The sequence below is a fragment of the Schistocerca piceifrons genome, chromosome 1, assembly GCF_021461385.2.
Source record: "Schistocerca piceifrons isolate TAMUIC-IGC-003096 chromosome 1, iqSchPice1.1, whole genome shotgun sequence".
Classification (NCBI taxonomy): Eukaryota; Metazoa; Arthropoda; class Insecta; order Orthoptera; family Acrididae; genus Schistocerca; species Schistocerca piceifrons.
The window spans coordinates 618,955,288-618,975,335 of NC_060138.1; the positions used below are offsets into that span (position 1 = coordinate 618,955,288).

The 20,048-nt window shown below is 41.9% G+C and overlaps 1 protein-coding gene across 1 annotated transcript in view; it reads left to right on the forward strand.

The window, feature by feature from the left end:
• LOC124804190 (MMS19 nucleotide excision repair protein homolog) overlaps positions 1 to 20,048 on the forward strand; it is a 228,194-nt gene that overhangs the window by 147,763 nt on the left and 60,383 nt on the right. The window lies entirely within an intron of this gene.

Here is a 20,048-nt window from a genome sequence, read left to right on the forward strand (position 1 = left end):
GAAAAGGTGGCTGATAATTGTAGCATTTCTGAAATGGCGCTTCAGCAGCTGCTTAACTGGATTTGCAATGTGCGGAGGTGTGCCATCTTGAATAAAAATAGTCCCAACCACACATCCATGCTGTTAGAGAGCTGGAATGACGAGCTTGCGCAAAAGACACTCATAGCGCTTACCTGCCACGGTACAGGTAACAGGACCGGAAGCACCTGTCTCTTCGAAAAAATATGGCTGTATGATAAATGATGTTGTAAAAAGTACCATACAGTGACCTTTTCAGGATGAAGTTTACTGGTTGATTTGCATGTGGATTTTCCATTGCCCATATTCGACAATTCTGCGTATTGGCATATCCTGTCAGATGGAAGTGGGCTTCATCTGTCTACAAAATCTTCCATGACCAATCGTTGTCACTTCTCATGTCGATTTTCCATTGCCCATATTGGACAATTCTGTGTATTGACAAATACTGTCACGTGGAAGAGGGCTTCATCTGTCCCACAAAATCTTCCATGACCAATCATTGTCACTTCTATGCAAGGAAAAAGTTCTAAAGCAAAGGCTTCCTTTGGTGGCAGGTCAACGGGAAGCAACTCATCGCAAATGGGTAATTTTGAATGGGTAGCGAAGAAGGATGTTTCATAGGATTTTACGCACCATGCTCACAGGTATGTCCAATATTCACACAATTCTCCATCCACTACACATTTGTACACCACAGCTCTTCTCTTCCTGCATTGCTATGGCCTCTGCTTCCACTGACATTGAATCAATTCGTTTCTTTGCTATACCATGTTGCACACCAAAAGAATCCCCTCTGCGGGTCTGGGGGTAAGAATAGGCCCGAGGTATTCCTGCCTGCCATAAGAAGTGACTAAAAGGAGTCTCACACATTTTCGGCATTTATGTGATGGTCTCTTAGGGTTTGACCTCCATATTTGAAAATTTTTCCAGAGATCGAGGCAATTGTGCATCGTGTCCATTTGTGCATTGAGATCTTCGAGCCCACTTACTCATCGTCGCATTGCAGTTCCGCTCATTCTCCATCTCTTGGGTGAGGTTAAATTCCTGCGTGTGTTTTCCACCATGCACTATACAGTGCCACTTTCTGCCACTGATGACTGTCATGGACTTCTTTGCACCTGATATCCAGCATGGTAGCCTGTCTGTTGTGGAGGGACCACCATGTACCTTGTTGGTGGTAGCCCCCTGACAACAAAGGGATCGAACTGCTGATGCCTGCACCATTAACACCCCACGTATGCCAAGGAGTAGATGCCTGTCACCATTGGGGCATCGGGACTCCCAGCAATGGCCATCCTGCCAGGTGGCCCTTGCTGAGGCTGGGTGGTGCCCGTGGGGAGGGCCCCTATGTCAGAGTGGGTGGTATCAGGGTGGATGACATGCAGTGAAGCGTGGTACATAATTTCTTGCTGGTGGCCAACCACCAGTAGTCTCTAAGTGTTCCAGGGCTCAATTTAATTCACAGAAGTATGACCCCAAGTCGTTCCCCTCCCTGGCCAGACCACGGGAGGAACACCAGCCTAAGGATGGCGGTGAAGCTTATTCGCCCCAGTACCTTGTCTGTTCGAGGGCTGATGGATGAAGCCTGTTTTTTGTTGAGCATTTAGAGAACAAGTTTGGGTAGGTGGAGGGCTTGCCCAAAATGCACTCTGGGTCGGTCTTGATCAAAACAGCATCCTCTGCCCAGTCGTGGGCACTACTCACCTGCGACAAGCTGGGGGATGTTTCTGTTTCCATCACGCCCCATAAGAGCTTGAATATGGTTCAGGGTCTCATATTCCACAGGGATCTTATTTTTCAGTCTGACGACGAGGTGCGCGCCAATTTAGAATGACGAGGTGTTCACTTCATCCGACGGGGTCTGAGGGATAATCGGGTTGCTGCTGGTGCCTTAATCTTGGCCTTCGACACATTACCCAAAAAGTTCAAGGTGATGATCTACTGCCGCGATGTCAAGCCATTTATCCCACCCTCGATGAGGTGTTTTAAATGCTGGAAGTTTGGCCATATGTCTTCCCAGTGTACTTCCAGTGTCACATATCAAGATTGTGGACGTCCTTCACATCACAATACTCCTTGTGCCCCCCCTCCTATCTGTGTTAACTGCGGAGAACATCATTTCCCTTGCTCACCAGACTGCAGGATCTTACAGAAAGAAAGATAAATCATGGAGTACAAGACCCTGGACCAACTGACCTACACTGAGGCTAAAAGGACATTTGAACGACTCCATCTTGTGCGAATGGCTTCCTCTTATGCCGCCGCTATGACAACAGTGATAGCCCCATCAGTTCAGCGAATTCCAGACGGCTCTCTGAGCCGTAAGACTACACCTCCCCCTTGACCATGGGGGGCACTACCCTCCCTGTTGCTCCTGCACCAACTACTTCGGGAGCAACCTCCTCCCCCCTCCCCCCCCCCCCCCCCCCTCACCAACCATCGGGGGCATCTCTCTCCACTTGTAAGCAGGAGAAGCGTACAGCTTCTTTGGCTCCTCTCATTAGGAAGGGATCCCTTAGGTCACACCCTTCCCAGGTTCTTACCAGTGGCACAGCTGACACCTGCCAGTGGCTGAAGCAACCACAGGTAGCTGGTCATAGGGCGTCATGGTCCTCCTCAGTCCCTGGAGACTCAAAATCAGTGAAGCCCGCCCTCCCAGCAGGACAAATCTAAGGGACAATGAGAGAAATCAAAAAAGCAAAAGACCCCCAAGAGCCAAGGCACTACAGTGGCACCCACACCACTGCTACCTACAAGCTGTGCATCTGAGAATGAGGTGGAGATTCTGGCATCCGCTGAGGACCTAGGTTTCACCTGATTCTCAGATACGATGGATATTGACTGTTCAGGCAATAAGTCGGTGGCAGCAGGTGACCCTGAGGCTTAAACTGCCTCATTGAATGCTCCATGCCTTCCCAGTCTCACAATGATGTCATCATCCAGTAGAATTGCGGTGGTTTTTTCCACCGCCTGGCCGATTTACAGCATTTGTTAAGCTTTACACCTGCTTTCTGCGTTGCTCTCCAGGACACCTGGTTCTCGGCAATGCGGACCCCTGCACTCAAGGGGTATTACAGAAACCATAGCGTCTATAATCGAGTGTTAGGTGGAGTTTGTGTTTAAGTCCTGAACTCAGTCTGTAGTGAATGTGTGCCCCTTCTAACCCCTCTTGAATCTGTGGCTGTCAGAATAAGGATGACACAGGAAATAACTGTCTGCAATGTATATCTTCCTCCAGATGGTGCAGTACCCCTGCATGTGTTAGCTGCACTGATTGGTCAACTCCCTAAACCTTCCCTTCTTTTGGGAGATTTTAATGCCCATAACCCCCATGTGGGGTGGCACCATGCTTACTGGTCGAGGCAGAGATGTTGAAACTTTACTGTCTCAGTTCGACCTCTGCCTCTTAAATACTGGGGCTGCCACACATTTCAGTGTGGCTCGTGGTCGTTACTCGAAGGAGTGTTGGCGGGCTACAGCGGCATAAGCGGCACCCTTCTCTGGCGCACCTCATAGCCTTTAAACGGCTCCGTGCCCGCATTCGCCAGCTTATCAAAAGACGGAAGCAGGAGTGTTGGGAGAGATAAGTGTCGATCATTGGGTGCCATACGTCACCTTCCCAAGTCTGGGCAAAGACCGTACAAGTTTTTGGGTACCAGACCCCAACAGGCATTCCCGGTGTTCACATAAACGGCTTATTATCTACTTACGCAAATGTGATTGCTGAGCACTTTACTGAGCACTATTCTCGAGTGTCTGCATCAGAGAACTACCCCCCAGCCTTTCGCGTCCTCAAACGGCGGATGGAAAGGAAGTCCTCTTGTTTGCTACACGCCACAGTGAACCCTATAATGCCCCATTTACAGAGTGGGAGCTCCTCAGTGCCCATACACATTACCTCGACACAGCTCCTGGGCCAGATCGGATCCAAGGGCAGATGATTAAACATCTCTCATCTGACTACAAGCTAAATCTCTTCATCATCTGCAAGCGGATCTGGTGCGATGGTGTCTTTCCATCGCAATGGCGGGAGAGCACCATCATTCTAGTGCTTAAACCCAATGAAAACCTGCTTGATGTGGATAGCTATCAGCCCATCAGCCTCACCAACGTTCTTTGCAAGCTGCTGGTACGTATGGTGTGTCGGATGGGTTGGGTCCTGGAGTCACGTGGCCTACTGGCTCCATGTCAGGGTGGCTTTTGCCAGGGTCGCTCTACCACTGATAATCTTGTCCCCCTCGAGTCTGCCATTCGAACTGTCTTTTCCAGACACCAACACCAGGTTGCCGTCTTTTTTGATTTACGAAAAGTGTATCACACCACCTGGCTATACCATATGCTTGCTACATTATACGAGTGGGGTCTCCAAGGCCCGCTTCTGATTTTTCTCTAAAATTTTCTTTCGCTCCATACTTTCCATGTCCAAGTTGGTGCCTCCCATAGTTCCACCCATATCCAGGAGAATGGGATCCCGCAGGGCTCTGTATTGAGTGTCTGTTTTTAGTGACCATTAACAGGCTAGGAGCAGCTGTAGGGCCTTCTGTCTCACCCTCTCTGCATGCAGATGACTTCTGCATTTTGTTCTGCTCCACCAGTACTGGTGTTGCTGAGCATCGCCTACAGGGAGCCATCCATAAGGCGCAGTCATGGGCTCTCACCCATGGCTTTCAGTTTTCAGCTGTGAAGACGTGTGTCATGCATTTCTGTCGACGTCGTACCTTTCATCTGGAACCAGCACTTTACCTTAATGACAATCCACTCACTGTCATAGTGACATATCGATTCTTAGGTCCGGTTTTCGATGCTCATTTAACTTGGCTTCCTCATCTTCTTCAACTTAAATGGAAATGTTGGCAGCATCTCAGTGGTCTCCGCTGCCTGAGCAACACCAACTGGTGTGCAGATCGCTCCATGCTTCTGCAGCTCTATAGAGCCTTTGTTCAATCCTACCTTGACTATGGGATTGTGATTTATTGTTTGGCAGCGCCCTCAGTGTTGCGTTTGCTCGACCCATTGTGCCACTGGGGAGCTCGACTAGCGACAGGAGCTTTTAGGACGAGCCGGTGACCAGTGTACTGGTGGAGGCTGGAGTCCCTCCATTGAAGATCAACCATGGACAACTGCTCGCCAGTTACGTTGCACACATTCATAGCTCTCCTGAACATCTTAATGAAAGTCTTCTTTTCCCAACCATGGTGGTTCACCTCCTGCATAAGCAGCCCTATCAGGGCTAACTATTGGGGTTCGCGTGCAATCGCTTCTGTCTGAACTGGAGTTCTTGCCTTTACCACCTGTACATGTGGTCAATTCACGTACACTTCCATTGTCTAGCCCTAGGCCGAAGCTTTGCCTGGACCGTTCCCGTGGCCCTAAGGACTCCGTTAAACCTGCATCCCTCCTCTGTCACTTCCGCTCAATTCTCTACATGTTCCGGGGCTCTGAAGTGGTTTACACCGATGACTCAATGGCTGATGGTCGCATTGGCTTCACCTACGTTCACGGCGGCCATGTTGAACAGCATTCCTTACCCAGTGGCTGCAGTGTATTCACTGCAGAGCTGGTGGCCATATCTTGTGAAATTCAGTATATCCGTTCATGCCCTGAGGAGTCCTTTCTTTTATGTACTGACTCCTTGAGCAGCCTGAAAGCTATCGACCAGTGCTACCCTCATCATTCTTTGGTAATGTCCATCCAGGAGTCCATCTATGCCCTGGAACGGTCCAGTCATTCAGTGGTGTTCGTCTGGACCCTGGTTATGTCGGAATCCCAGGAAACGAACTTGCCAACAGGTTGGCCAAACTGGCTACACGGAAACCGCTTCTGGAGATCGGCCTCCCCGCAACTGACCTGCGTTCATTATTACGCCACAAGGTTTTTCAGCTTTGGGAGACGGTATGGCAAAATTTCAGTACACACAACAAACTGTGAGCCATTAAGGGGACCACGAATCTGTGGAAGTCCTCGATGAGGGCATCTTGCAGGGACTCCGTGGTTCTCTGCCGGCTCCACATTGCTCATTCCTGGGCAACCCACGGCTACCTCCTGCGCCATGAAGATCTGCCGCAGTGTCAGCGAGGCACCCAGTTGACTGTGGCCCATACTCTTCTGCTGTGTCCTTCTTTGGCTGCCCTGCGACTTCATCTTTGGTTGCCAGCCTTTTTATCATTGATTTTAGCAGACAATGCCTCTTCCTCTGATTTGGTTTTACATTTTATCCATGAGGGTGGGTTTTCTCATTTGATCTGAGATTTAACACATGTCCTTTGTCTCTCTGTGTCCTCCACCCTAGTACGTGGGTGGAGATTTTAATGTGTTGCAGAGTGGCTGGCTTCTCCTTTTTATTTTCATGGTTGGGCACCCACTGTAATCTGCTTTCTTGTTTTACTCTCTTCTAGCTGTTTCTTGCATGTCTCTGTTGTGTTCTTGTCCTTGTTTGTTCCTTCTAGTGTTCGTTGCCTTTCCTTCTTTCTTGTGGTTTTTCCTTTCTTTCCGTTCTGCATTATACGTATTGTATGTTTGATTCTCACGCTTGAGGATTTGTTTTATATGGAACAAGGGACCGGTGACCATGCAGTTTGGTCCCTTCTGCCCCCCTTTTAAACCAACCAAAAGAACCCGTCTTCCCAAATTTCCAAATCATTTTCTTCAGACCCACGGCAGTCATCGGACCAGTGCCTTTTTTCAAATCCTTCAGTGTCCCGAACTTCTGCAGAGCAACATGTGCACAGTCATCAGTCTTGTAACACAGCTTTACAAGCAGAGTGCAACCCTGCATTGAGACAGTCATGGCAAATGTCGCAGATGCAAAAGGAAGAAAAGCCATGTACTCGGCGTGTTTATACCAACTTCAATGGATCGTGCGTATGACAGGTGTTTTCATTTGCATATTCTGACACATACAATGCCATCTATTGATCAGTTTTCACACTTTTTTTCTGCCATCCGTTTTCTCCCTTCTATGATAATATTCTGTTGCAATTTGACATCATTCTGACCAGTAGTGTTATTTCTGCAGCGTTTTGAAAGTTTAGTTATAATCACGCTGTATGTCTTAGGCTCAGAGTTGTTGGTGCCCATGAAAACACTGAACTCAAAGAATTAAATGTAATCACTTATTTTATTCCTGCATACCCTGTCTGTGTGTTGTTGAAATAATAGGAGAGAACCTCATCAGCATTGAAGAATCTAGTATGGCCTGGAGTCATTCATATATGGTGTATCTTTTTTAAGACAATTGTTCATAATAAGCAAGAGATCTGAGATTGAATTCAAGTCTGGCACAAATTATTCAAATATCACTGTAGATTAAAAGCTATGGCCATCAAATTTAATCTCTTCTGTTGTGTTTCTAATAAAGCTCAGTGGCATCTAGGAGCTCTTTTCAATCTTTTATAGTTTACATGAAGTTCCTTGGGCCTCACATGCATGAAAGTATATTTGGCTGCCTCATTTGAGAAATCTTAATGCAAAGTTGCATAAAGCATGAAATGTATTGAAATTTATAAATGACAAAACTTGGAGGCATGTAAAACATGCCTGTTGAAGTTGTGTAAAAGTTTTGCCAATCCTGTATGGATGCTTTCTGCATGGCTGCTCTACATATGAATCTTTCCTTCATTCCTGTGAATGTTAGATGGAGTCTATCATTAGAACATTAGGTTTGCTGCTGGAGTTATTAGAACTAGAGCTATTAGAACTAGCCCTTTACCTAGACTCTGCACTTAGGCTGGAAAGCTACTATCATTCATCCGATGGCTGCTCATGATGATGACACTGGATAAAAATTTTGTTTTATCATACAGGGTCATTTATAGCCAGTGGTTCCTTCTTGTGGCAGATGGGTTGAGGGGAAGGATAGTATTGAAGGAAAAAGACTGGCGATGTTTGGGAGATGGGGGGTAAAAGTGGGTAAAACTTTTGTTTCAGCATACAGGGTCATTTATAAGCCAGTGGCTCCTTCTTCTGGAAGATGGTTTTAGGTGGAAGGAACAATGATGAAGGAAAAGGACAGGCGATGCTTAGGAGATGGGGACAGTGATGGGAAAGTCATTCAAAATTTTGGGTCAGGAAAGGCTTACCGGATGGAATGAGAAAGAAAGTCTTTCTTTCTCATCCCATTTGGTAAGTCTTCCCTGACCCGGGGTATTGGTCGACATTCCCACAACCCTTCCCATTTGCTAAATCGTGTTAGTTCTTTCCCTTCATCCCTCTGCCTTCCTCTTAAACACTTCTGCCAGGAAAAGTAGCCACTAGGTCCGAAAACTTGCACATGTCCTTAACATTTTTATGTGTTTTCTCCTGCAACTGCTCAGTGGGTAGATTTTTCATCCATCCTATTATATAGTATTTTCAAAAATTTAGTATTTTCATTGGTATATATGGTCATTGATAAGCATGACCACCAAAAGCCGTGAGCTGTGTGCAGTGAGAAACACTTTCAAGGATTTCAAATTGTAGCATGATGATCGACATTTTCCCCCATTTTATATTAGTGAAAGACAGCCATTGGTATTAATACTGCAAGAAAAGGATATTTTAAGCTCCCTTGTCGAACAAGAATTTATATGTACTGTGATAACGTCATGAATTCAAATAATTATGAGCCATTCTGAATGTAACACAGTTGTATAAGAACGATGTTAATTTAGGTAAACATTTTGCTGAATATCCTGATGTCCCATGTGCATTTAACTAATTACATTACATTGTTAGTATCTGTCATCTCTCATTGCCAGTTCAGTGCTGTCTATCTTGCAAATAAGAATAAATAGGTGAAGTAGATAATAATAATAATAATAATAAAAGCAATTCCCTTTGTGAACTGCTGAAGAAAATCAACGAGGTAAAAAATCTTTAGTTAAGAAACAAAAGAAAATTCAGTTGCAAAAGAAAGTTATATTTTTCTTATTGCTAGATAAACATCTAAAAATGAAATCATTGTTTAATCTGTTTATTTTTAGTATCAGGATCCTCCCATCATAGTCCCAGAGACATTGGCTGTCTAATACATAAGCATCATGTAAATTGGTTATAGTTCTTTGATAAACATTGTACATAAGGGATCATGTCAGATCAGTGAGGAGGATTATACTAAAATTCTGGTGTGGATGGGTGTTTTACTATTTCACAGATTATCACCAGTAAATCATTAAAGAGCCATTGATGGTCTATATTCCCCTTTGCCTTGTATAATGTTGCTAGTGAGACTTGGATCACTGTTTTGCCAAATGAGGCAAAACAGTGACCTCAAATTTCAGCTGCTAATCTCACGAACAAACTATCTGTCGAATTATAAATAAGGATTAGCTCTATGAATTGTGACTTTTCAGTCACTGTTAGAGGATTCAGTTAGTGTTGTGCAGAGGGAGAGTGTACTTACACCAGTTCCTCTCTCTGCACAATACTAACTGAATCCTGCAATAGTCATTGAAAAATCATGATTCACAGTGCTGTACCTTACGTATAATTTGACAGATAGATTTTCAGACGTATTATGAAGGATGGTATTGTATTTGAAATAACAGGCTGTTCTGGGAAATAATTATTTTGAAGCTGAAATCTTTCATAATAAACAGAATAGGTATCCCTACTACTTTGCAGCGTAACTAGAAGTGTGTACTTTCTGTCACTGCAAAATTCAGCATATAAATTTCCATGCAGAAATTGAATGTAATAAATTGTAAGCAGTGTTTTTAAACATTTTGGTGTGTGGTACCTAAAGCAAACATCTGTGACATTGAAGCTTCTGGAGATAATGTGGCAAAATTCAGGATAGGGCCTCACGTACAAAAATTCTTGTGAAATTATTGTATCTGTTATCCAGCTATTCAATTTAGTAATGACTCTCATTTCAATGTTGGTTCACCTTTTGGCATCATACATTAATGTGGTGTGCAGGCAACATAGGGTGATAGTTCATACAAGATGCTTTTTTGAGAGCATTTAAATAGAATACAACAGTTTTCAATTTGTGTGTATGTATCCTGCATGTCTTGTGGGACTAGCACTCTTATGGAATTACTGTATCAGTTATTCAACTCTCCAATTTAGTAATGTGTCCGACTTCAGCTTTGATTCACCATCTGGCATTCTCAGTTGGCAGAACACTTGCTCGTAAAAGGCAGCAGTGTTGGGTTCAAGTCCTGGCCCAGCACATAGTTTTAATCTACCAGCAAGTTTCAAATTAGTGCACACACCGCTGCAGAGTGAAAAAGTCATTATGATTACCACTCTGAGTTTCTCAGACTTTCCTAGATCCATAAATGTACCATCTGGTTATGAACTCGATTTGTTTTTTGGAAAATAATGTTTCGAGAACATTTGTGTATTTCCTTTGATTGTTACTGTACTTATTATTTATTTTATAGTGAAACAGAGTAGACGTGAGACAGTGTTTTATTCTTACAGTTAATATTTTCCCACAGCAGGTACATAGCTTGTGCAGGGGTATACTGTGAGAATTACTTTCTAACATATATAGTAGTAGATGGGTGCAGAAATTTGAGGATCAAGTATTGTGAAGAAACAGAGTGGTTGTATTTAATCTTTAGCTACTTGAGTCATTGGAGATGGAATACCATTTCCAGCATGGGTGCCCATCTTGTGGAACTGATGTTCAGACTGTTTGCTGTAGAAATTGCATTGTTGGAAGTGCAAGTGTCATAACTTGACATTATGTGCCAGTACTGACACGACGACATAGGGTTGAAACATGCACCAGAGTGCATTAAAGTTGCAGAAAGTCATCATGGGTCTGAGCACAGCTTTACTCACAAAACTATTTTATCAGAACATCAGCATTGTATTTATTTATTTTTAAATTGCTGCCATTTGACTGTTAACAGTGTAATGGTAGAAATTTCTTTCAAAAAATTCTGTATGGCTGTGGTCTCCCTCAAAGGAAAGATCATTAACAGCAATAGTGCTACTGCTCTCACAACTGCTTAAACACTAAAAGATTATGGAGAGGTCCCCTTTCCATACTGACATGAAGGGATATGGTTTGGAAGTTCAAATTAACTGGCAATTTGCTCCTGGGAAATGCCAGTGGCAAATTGTGCCACAAATTGTTGACATAGTAGTTGTTGCCATGGCTGACAAGGAGAGGCCGCCAATTGTGAAATTCAGATTCAATTCATACTGCGCATAATAAAAGCTCATGGCCAGAGGTGTAATGTGGCAAAGAACCAAGATGCACTTCTCAGCTGTTGTCGAGTAAATCGACAGTTAAAAGAAACCGTTGCGGTGAAATACTCTCTACGATTAATAATTTTCTACAGCATCGTAGCGCAGCGATAAGCGCTCGGGTTCGTAATCCAAAGGTTGCCGGATCGAATCTCGTGCCATGCAACCTTTTTTTTTTAGTATTTGTTTTTTTTGTAATTCAAATGTGTACACACACACATATATATATATATATATATATATATATATATATAATAGAGGGAAACATTCCACGTGGGAAAAATATACGTAGATCAACACCTTCAACCCATTACATGCAGTCTCCCATCCTTCATCAAAGACACCAACCACTTTCTCAAACGCCTGGAATCCCTACCCAGTCTGTTACCCCCGGAAACCATCCTTGTAACCATTGATGCCACTTCCTTATACACAAATATTCCGCATGTCCAGGGCCTCGCTGCGATGGAGCACTTCCTTTCACGCCGATCACCTGCCGCCCTACCTAAAACCTCTTTCCTCATTACCTTAGCCAGCTTCATCCTGACCCACAACTTCTTCACTTTTGAAGGCCAGACATACCAACAATTAAAGGGAACAGCCATGGGTACCAGGATGGCCCCCTCGTATGCCAACCTATTCATGGGTCGCTTAGAGGAAGCCTTCCTGGTTACCCAGGCCTGCCAACCCGAAGTTTGGTACAGATTTATTGATGACATTTTCGTGATCTGGACTCACAGTGAAGAAGAACTCCAGAATTTCCTCTCCAACCTCAACTCCTTTGGTTCCATCAGATTCACCTGGTCCTACTCCAAATCCCATGCCACTTTCCTTGACGTTGACCTCCACCTGTCCAATGGCCAGCTTCACACGTCCGTCCACATTAAACCCACCAACAAGCAACAGTACCTCCATTATGACAGCTGCCACCCATTCCACATCAAACGGTCCCCTTCCCTACAGCCTAGGTCTTCGTGGCAAACGAATCTGCTCCAGTCCGGAATCCTTGAACCATTACACCAACAACCTAAAAACAGCTTTTGCATCCCGTAACTACCCTCCCGACCTGGTACAGAAGCAAATAACCAGAGCCACATCCTCATCTCCTCAAACCCGGAACCTTCCACAGAAGAACCCCAAAAGTGCCCCACTTGTGACAGGATACTTTCCGGGACTGGATCAGATTCTGAATGTGGCTCTCCAGCAGGGATACGACTTCCTCAAATCCTGCCCTGAAATGAGATCCATCCTTCATGAAATCCTCCCCACTCCACCAAGAGTGTCTTTCCGCCGTCCACCTAACCTTCGCAACCTCTTAGTTCATCCCTATGAAATCCCCAAACCACCTTCCCTACCCTCTGGCTCCTACCCCTGTAACCGCCCCCGGTGTAAAACCTGTCCCATGCACCCTCCCACCACCACCTATTCCAGTCCTGTAACCCGGAAGGTGTACACGATCAAAGGCAGAGCCACGTGTGAAAGCACCCACGTGATTTACCAACTGACCTGCCTACACTGTGAAGCGTTCTATGTGGGAATGACCAGCAACAAACTGTCCATTCGCATGAATGGACACAGGCAGACAGTGTTTGTTGGTAATGAGGATCACCCTGTGGCTAAACATGCCTTGGTGCACGGCCAGCACATCTTGGCACAGTGTTACACCGTCCGGGTTATCTGGATACTTCCCACTAACACCAACCTGTCAGAACTCCGGAGATGGGAACTTGCCCTTCAGCATATCCTTTCTTCTCGCTGTCCGCCAGGCCTCAATCTCCGCTAATTTCTAATTTCAATTTGCCGCCGCTCATACCCCACCTGTCTTTCAACTTCATCTTTGCCTCTGTACATCCGCCCCGACTGACATCTCTGCCCAAACTCTTTGCCTTTACAAATGTCTGCTTGTGTCTGTGTATGTGTGGATGGATATGTGTGTGTGTGCGAGTGTATACCTGTCCTTTTTTCCCCCTAAGGTAAGTCTTTCCGCTCCCGGGATTGGAATGACTCCTTACCCTCTCCCTTAAAACCCATATCCTTTTGTCTTTCCTTCTCCTTCCCTCTTTCCTGACGAGGCAACCATTGGTTGCGAAAGCTAGAATTTTGTGTGTATGTTTGTGTTTGTTTGTGTGTCTATCGACCTGCCAGTGCTTTTGTTTGGTAAGTTTCATCATCTTTCTTTTTATATATATATATATATATATAATAGAGGGAAACATTCCACGCGGAGCGCTGGCAGGTCGATAGAAACACAAACAGACACATACATACACACAAAATTCAAGCTTTCGCAACAAACTGTTGCCTCATCAGGAAAGAGGGAAGGAGAGGGAAAGACGAAAGGAAGTGGGTTTTAAGGGAGAGGGTAAGGAGTCATTCCAATCCCGGGAGCGGAAAGACTTACCTTAGGGGGGAAAAAAGGACGGGTATACACTCGCGCACACACACACACACATCCATCCACACATATACAGACACAAGCAGACATATTTAAAGACCAAGGTCTGTATATATATATATATGTGTGTGTGTGTGTGTGTGTGTGTGTGTGTGTGTGTGTGTGTGTGTGTGTGTATACCTGTCCTTTTTTCCCCCTAAGGTAAGTCTTTCCACTCCCGGGATTGGAATGACTCCTTACCCTCTCCCTTAAAACCCACATCCTTTCGTCTTTCCCTCTCCTTCCCTCTTTCCTGACGAAGCAACCATTGGTTGCGAAAGCTAGAATTTCGTGTGTATGTATGTGTTTGTTTGTGTTTCTATCGACCTGCCAGCGCTTTCGTATGGTAAGTCACATCATCTTTGTTTTTAAAGATCTGCCTTCACCAACATGCATAAGCAATTCATTAATAGTTTATATATATATAAATTACAAAAAACTAATAATAAAAAAAAATTGCATGGCGCGAGATTCGATCCGGCGAGCTTCGGATTATGAAGCCGAGCGCTTACCGCTGCGGCACGACGCTGTAGAAAATTATTAATCGTAGAGAGTATTTCACTGCAACGGTTTCTTTTAACTGTCGATTTTCTCGACAACGGCTGAGAAGTGCATCTTGGTGCTTTGCCACATTACACCTCTGGCTATGAGCTTTTATTATGCGCAGTATGAATCGAATCTGAATTTCACAATTCGCGGCCTCCCCTTGTGAGAATGTTTGACACAATGTGTGATCTTCAAGCAGAACATGAGCTTGTGACATTCACCAGCTTCATTTCTTTGTTGATGGTCCTCTGTGTCGACGTTTGTAATACTGGCTGCAAAAGGAGGGGGGGGGGGGGGGGGGGGGGGGGGGAGGTGGTTGGAAGTGCGACACTGGCTACTGTAAATGATGTAGCCAACAGTTGCACAATATGGCCAGTTCACTATTGGTAAATGTTGAAAGCCTCATTAATAGGTTGCAGCCAACATCAGCATACTGCTACATTAGTTTGCTGTGGAATATCTATGAGCAGTAAAAACCTAACACTTCTTGCAGAGTAATACAGTATATGTGACACTATTTTTCAAATAAATTAAACAGACATTTTCATTAATTGTTCTAACACACAGCCTATTGTGTTACACTTATTCCACTGTTAAGTTGATGCATTGTTGTTGTTCTAACCAATACAGGTTTCTTATCTGAAAATCCGCCGTGGACTGTCTGTCTTGGGACCAAAAATCAGTCCTTTATATATCCTCACAATAATAGGCATGGAAACTATACATTGTTCGATGTTCAAATTACAGAAATTAAAATTAAAACATAATTCATTCAAGTAACTAAATACATCGAAAAATTCCTACTTTTTAATTGTTCGTTCTACCACAAAGGTTAGGTCGAATTATTTGTTTCAGTAATGAAATTAACAGGTACAGTTATACAAACAATACTTTTGACAAACTTGGAAATTATTTTGGAATTAATTAAGGGCTGGCTTTGCTAATATGTTTTCGAATAGAGTCAAATAAATACTTTAAGAATCCTAGTTTTTCTTCCTCCAAATGTTTATAATTAGTACAGAATTTATATTTGTTTATAAGTCAACAATAGAATCTAAGTCCAAAACAATTACTGATGTCACCCTATAGCAAAAGATATTAACTAGGAATAGTCAAAATAAATTAGTAAATTAATTAAATATACAAAACTAAGCACAAAATTAGACCTGGTGCTATATTCCTTAAGACTGAGGGCCAACCTTTGTCTTTTATGGAAATGCAGATTATACTCATGCATGTTAATGGTAATTACGCAAAAATGAAAATAAAATGAATTTAAGGAGGCAGATGGCGAAACAACAGAGGAAGTATAGAGATTCCAGTTTGCCATTGGATTGACCAGATAGATATTGCAAATAGCTAACTGTGCAGTTCAATGACCACAAGTGACCCCAGAAAGTGGGTTTAACATTCTACACACAAAAGAATATTCCATAAGAAATCTCCTTATCAAAAGTACAGTATACACGTTTTTCACATTTCTGCTTGTACAAAATGGCCATATGAAAATCCCCATACAAAAATTTACAAATAGTGTGTTGTACAGTGGCACAAAATATCCACAAATTATATCTTTAATAAAAATAGGCATCTGCATCATAAGTGATGTGCTTTTTGGATAAACAAAGATTACATTCTAAGATACATATCACTCTACACAAGTCCTGTCTTGCTTCAAAGAATAAATGATCATGGGTTGCAAAAAGTTAAATTGCACTGCATGTTGTAGTTCATTTTCAGACAGAAAATTTCACTCTTTCAATATTTAGAATTGTGCACGAGCACTTTCACTCTTTTAATGAGCTTTTAACACATTTTCTCACCAAGTCGTCCACACCTCCAACAGGTCTACGTGCAGCTAGTAAAGAAATACACTGCCATCAGTTCCTTTGGAGGTGGTCCTCCTCTGCGATATCATACATGAAAAAATTAGACAAAATACCCTACCTTAGTACACTCACTTTTACTTCTAAGTAATTATAAGGGAAAAATGTTTCATACTAATGGCAAATAAGTCATTAATTCATAAATAAACACATCGCACAGTTCTCATAACATCACAGTAATTAGCACTAAAATTGACCATAGTACAAAAGGTGGGGGACAAGTAAAAATTTTCAAGTATTACACTGCAAAACGTGACTCTAGGTCATAACTCTGTCTCAAACTGGTTGAACTTGAAAGATTTGGGTTTATTTTACATTTGCAGAATTGCTAAAAATGCAAAATCCTGCTATGAAATTCACGCCGTTTATGGACTCATATCACCTTAATGTCCAAAATATGTACATTATCTCTAGCAAAAACTCAAGATGTGCTGTAGCATAGATTTACTAATCACTACATTATGAAAAAAGAATAGTAATCATGACATAATTACTACTCAAATCAAAATTAAGGGGATGGAAGCTGTACCAAATCATTGCCCTACTTCTCCACTCAGCTCTGAGTACTACTCTCATTCGACTAGAAAATTAAATCCTCACAAAGCACAAAATATTACCAAATAGTTGGCCTGTCAGAATATTCACATTAGTCTAGCAGCACAGTTATCAGTTAATCAGCAAAATTACTTTTCTTCATTCCAGTATTACCACTTTAAACTCATAATTCCTCAGAACACAAATAGGAGTTTTCAGGTAACCTATAGACCTGATAATGCAGCATTATGTGACTTGTACCTCACTAAAATCTTGCTCTTTGTGTTAAGCTTTCATTCCCAGCTACAGTGTCATGAATTGTGCAATATACACAGTACCCAGTGTTATCTACTTTAAAAATAGATCATCAATATAGTTTGTTTGTATACAGTTATCTTTCTCATTACTCAATCATGTCTGTCATCTCCATTATTTTACTTAAATTTCATACCTTGGTAGCTAGTGGAGTGCATTCTCAAAAAATATCTCTACTACAGAGACAGGCTTCATAACCACTAAGACCCTACCATTATTCATTATTTAATTATTTCCTTATTGCTTCATTATCTAATAAATAAGCACCTACTCTGCTTGTCCAATGCAAAATTGATTCTACTGAAAAACACTCCACTTTTTATTTACTCTTACCAGTTTTTCCTCAATCACTACTGCACACTTGGTTTCTACCTCTGTTTCTAAATCATTTTTAATCTGATCAGTTTGATTCTCAAGTTTAACCCTATTTTCAGCACACAATTTCCTCGCTGCTTGACTTCATCTTTCAGTGTTTCTCAGAAGCCTCCACCCACTTACTATAGTCATCACAAAGTTCCTTTCTCTCTTCTACACATTTACTATTCATGAATGTTAATTTCTCACTATTATGTTAATTTCTCATTAGTATTCTGTACTACTTTCTTTATCTTTTCACCACAATCTTTCATTTCCATCTCAATTTTCTTATTTAATTTCTGAAAGATTAGAACTACCTACCTTAATTTCCTTTTTAATTTCTTTCTTCAGTTCATCTTTTAAGCTAGCCATGTCAGTTTTAATGCTATCAATTTTATTTTCCACTCTGCTAATGTCTTTTTTCATACTATTTTCCACCCTGCTACTGTCTTCTTTCATAATATTTTCCACCCAGCTAATGTCTTCTTTCGTACTCATACTACTAATAATTTGCCGTAACATCACTTCCAATTTTCCGTCTGCCATAAACTTTTGCCTTTGCTGACTTTCACTACTAGATTCTTCCTCCTTAGCCTTTACAGTTTTGCCAGCTTCAGTATTGTTTGCTTCCATTTCGCTCACATCACCATGTAATGTAGATGATGCTTATCTATCATCTTATCTATAATATGACCTTTGTCCTCATGATTCAAAGTTACATTTATTCGTCATTTATAACCACTATTGTCTGCTGAATCAGTCCCTATTAAGTCTTTCTGTTCATTTATAAACTTAACCTCTACAGTTTTATTATCAATCACATCACTCCTCTGTTGTCCATTCTCCCCCATCACACTGTCTTGTTCGTTAAGGCCACTCATTTTGTATCGCTTAATATAAAACAGCTTTTGCTATGAATTACGTTATTTTTATTCACTCACCTTCTGCTGCTGCTGCTGCTGCACTTTTCATCTTGATTCGTCATCTGCAATGCTGCTGCAAGTTCTAATTCTGTCAGTGCAGTGTGTTGCTTATGCCTGTTGACTGTGCCCACCCAAGTGCTGATTGGCTGCTCCAGTACTCAGTGGCTGCTTCCATAACCTCGGTTAATGATCTTCTGTTGTTATGCTGAGTTGTTGATGCTTCCTGTGCATTACTTGTTCACGCACGATCAAACTTTGGGAATACTATAATTACTTTTCGCTGTCAATTAATCTGTTCACTGTTCTCAATAATACTGGTGCCACATGTACTTTAAATTCAGTCACTCCATTCAGCCCCTGTTTGAAGTTTGCGAGTCCATGTTTATTGTGTCCAAGTACAATAGTCCTCACCCAAAAGGCACCACATGTGACGTTTGCCTGCTTTATTTCTTCGTTGATAGTCTTCGGTGCCAACATACTGCATTGTTATACTGGCTGAAAAATGGGGGGTGGAAGTTCAACACCGGCTACTGTAAATGACGTAGCCAACAGTTGCACAGTTGTGATTCACAGTTCTTTACTTTCACTGTTCACAACCCCCCAATACTACACAATTATATGGCCAGTTCACTATTGGTAAATGTTGAAAGCCTCGTTAATAGGTTGCAGGCAACATCAGCATACTGCTAAATTAGTTTGCTGTGGAATATCTATGAGCAGTAAAAACCTAACAACACAGTTCACACTTCTTGTAGAGTAATACAGTATATGTGACATTATTTTTCAAATAAATTAAACAGAGAATGTCATTAATTGTTCTAACACACAGCCTATTGTGTTACACTTATTCCTCTGTTAAGTTGATGCATTGTTGTTGTTCTAACCAATACAGGTTTCTTATCTGAAAATCCGCCGTGGACTGTCTGTCTTGGGACCAAAAATCAGTCCTTTATATATCCTCACAATAATAGGCATGGAAACTATACATTGTTCGATGTTAAAATTACAGAAATTAAAATTAAAACGTAATTCATTCAATTAACTAAATACACCGAAAAAATCCTACTTTTTAATTGTTCGTTCTACCACAAAGGTTAGGTCGAATTATTTGTTTCAGTAATGAAATTAACAGGTACAGTTATACAAACAATACTTTTGACAAACTTGGAAATTATTTTGGAATTAATTAAGGGCTGGCTTTGCTAATATGTTTTCGAATAGAGTCAAATAAATACTTTAAGAATCCTAGTTTTTCTTCCTCCAAATGTTTATAATTAGTACAGAATTTATATTTGCTTATAAGTCAACAATAGAATCTAAGTCCAAAACAATTAGTGATGTCACCCTATAGCAAAAGATATTAACTAGGAATAGTCAAAATATATTAGTAAATTAATTAAATATACAAAACTAAACACAGAATTAGACCTGGTGGTATATTCCTTAAGACTGAAGACGAACCCTTCTCTTTTATGGAAATGCAGATTATACTCTTGCATGTTAATAGTAATTAGGCAAAAATGAAAATAAAATGAATTTAAGGAGGCAGATGGCGAAACAAGAGAGGAAGTAAAAAGAGATCTCAACTTGCTTTGTCACAAGTTGTGTTATGACAGTTGAACGTTTCATGGCCCAACTTTCGAAAAGTGCTGCATATGATTTAATAATGGGATCTCTAGTGCTGTTCCAATCTGCTGTGGATGCAGATGGTCATCAAGTTGAGCAACATTTGTAACCTGGAATGTAAACTTTGTATGCAGTTAAATAAATGTTACACTCTCTATCAGTGGTTTGTTCATTATTTCTCTTCCGCAAGTCCATACAAATGTTTCCCCAAAGTTTCATTGT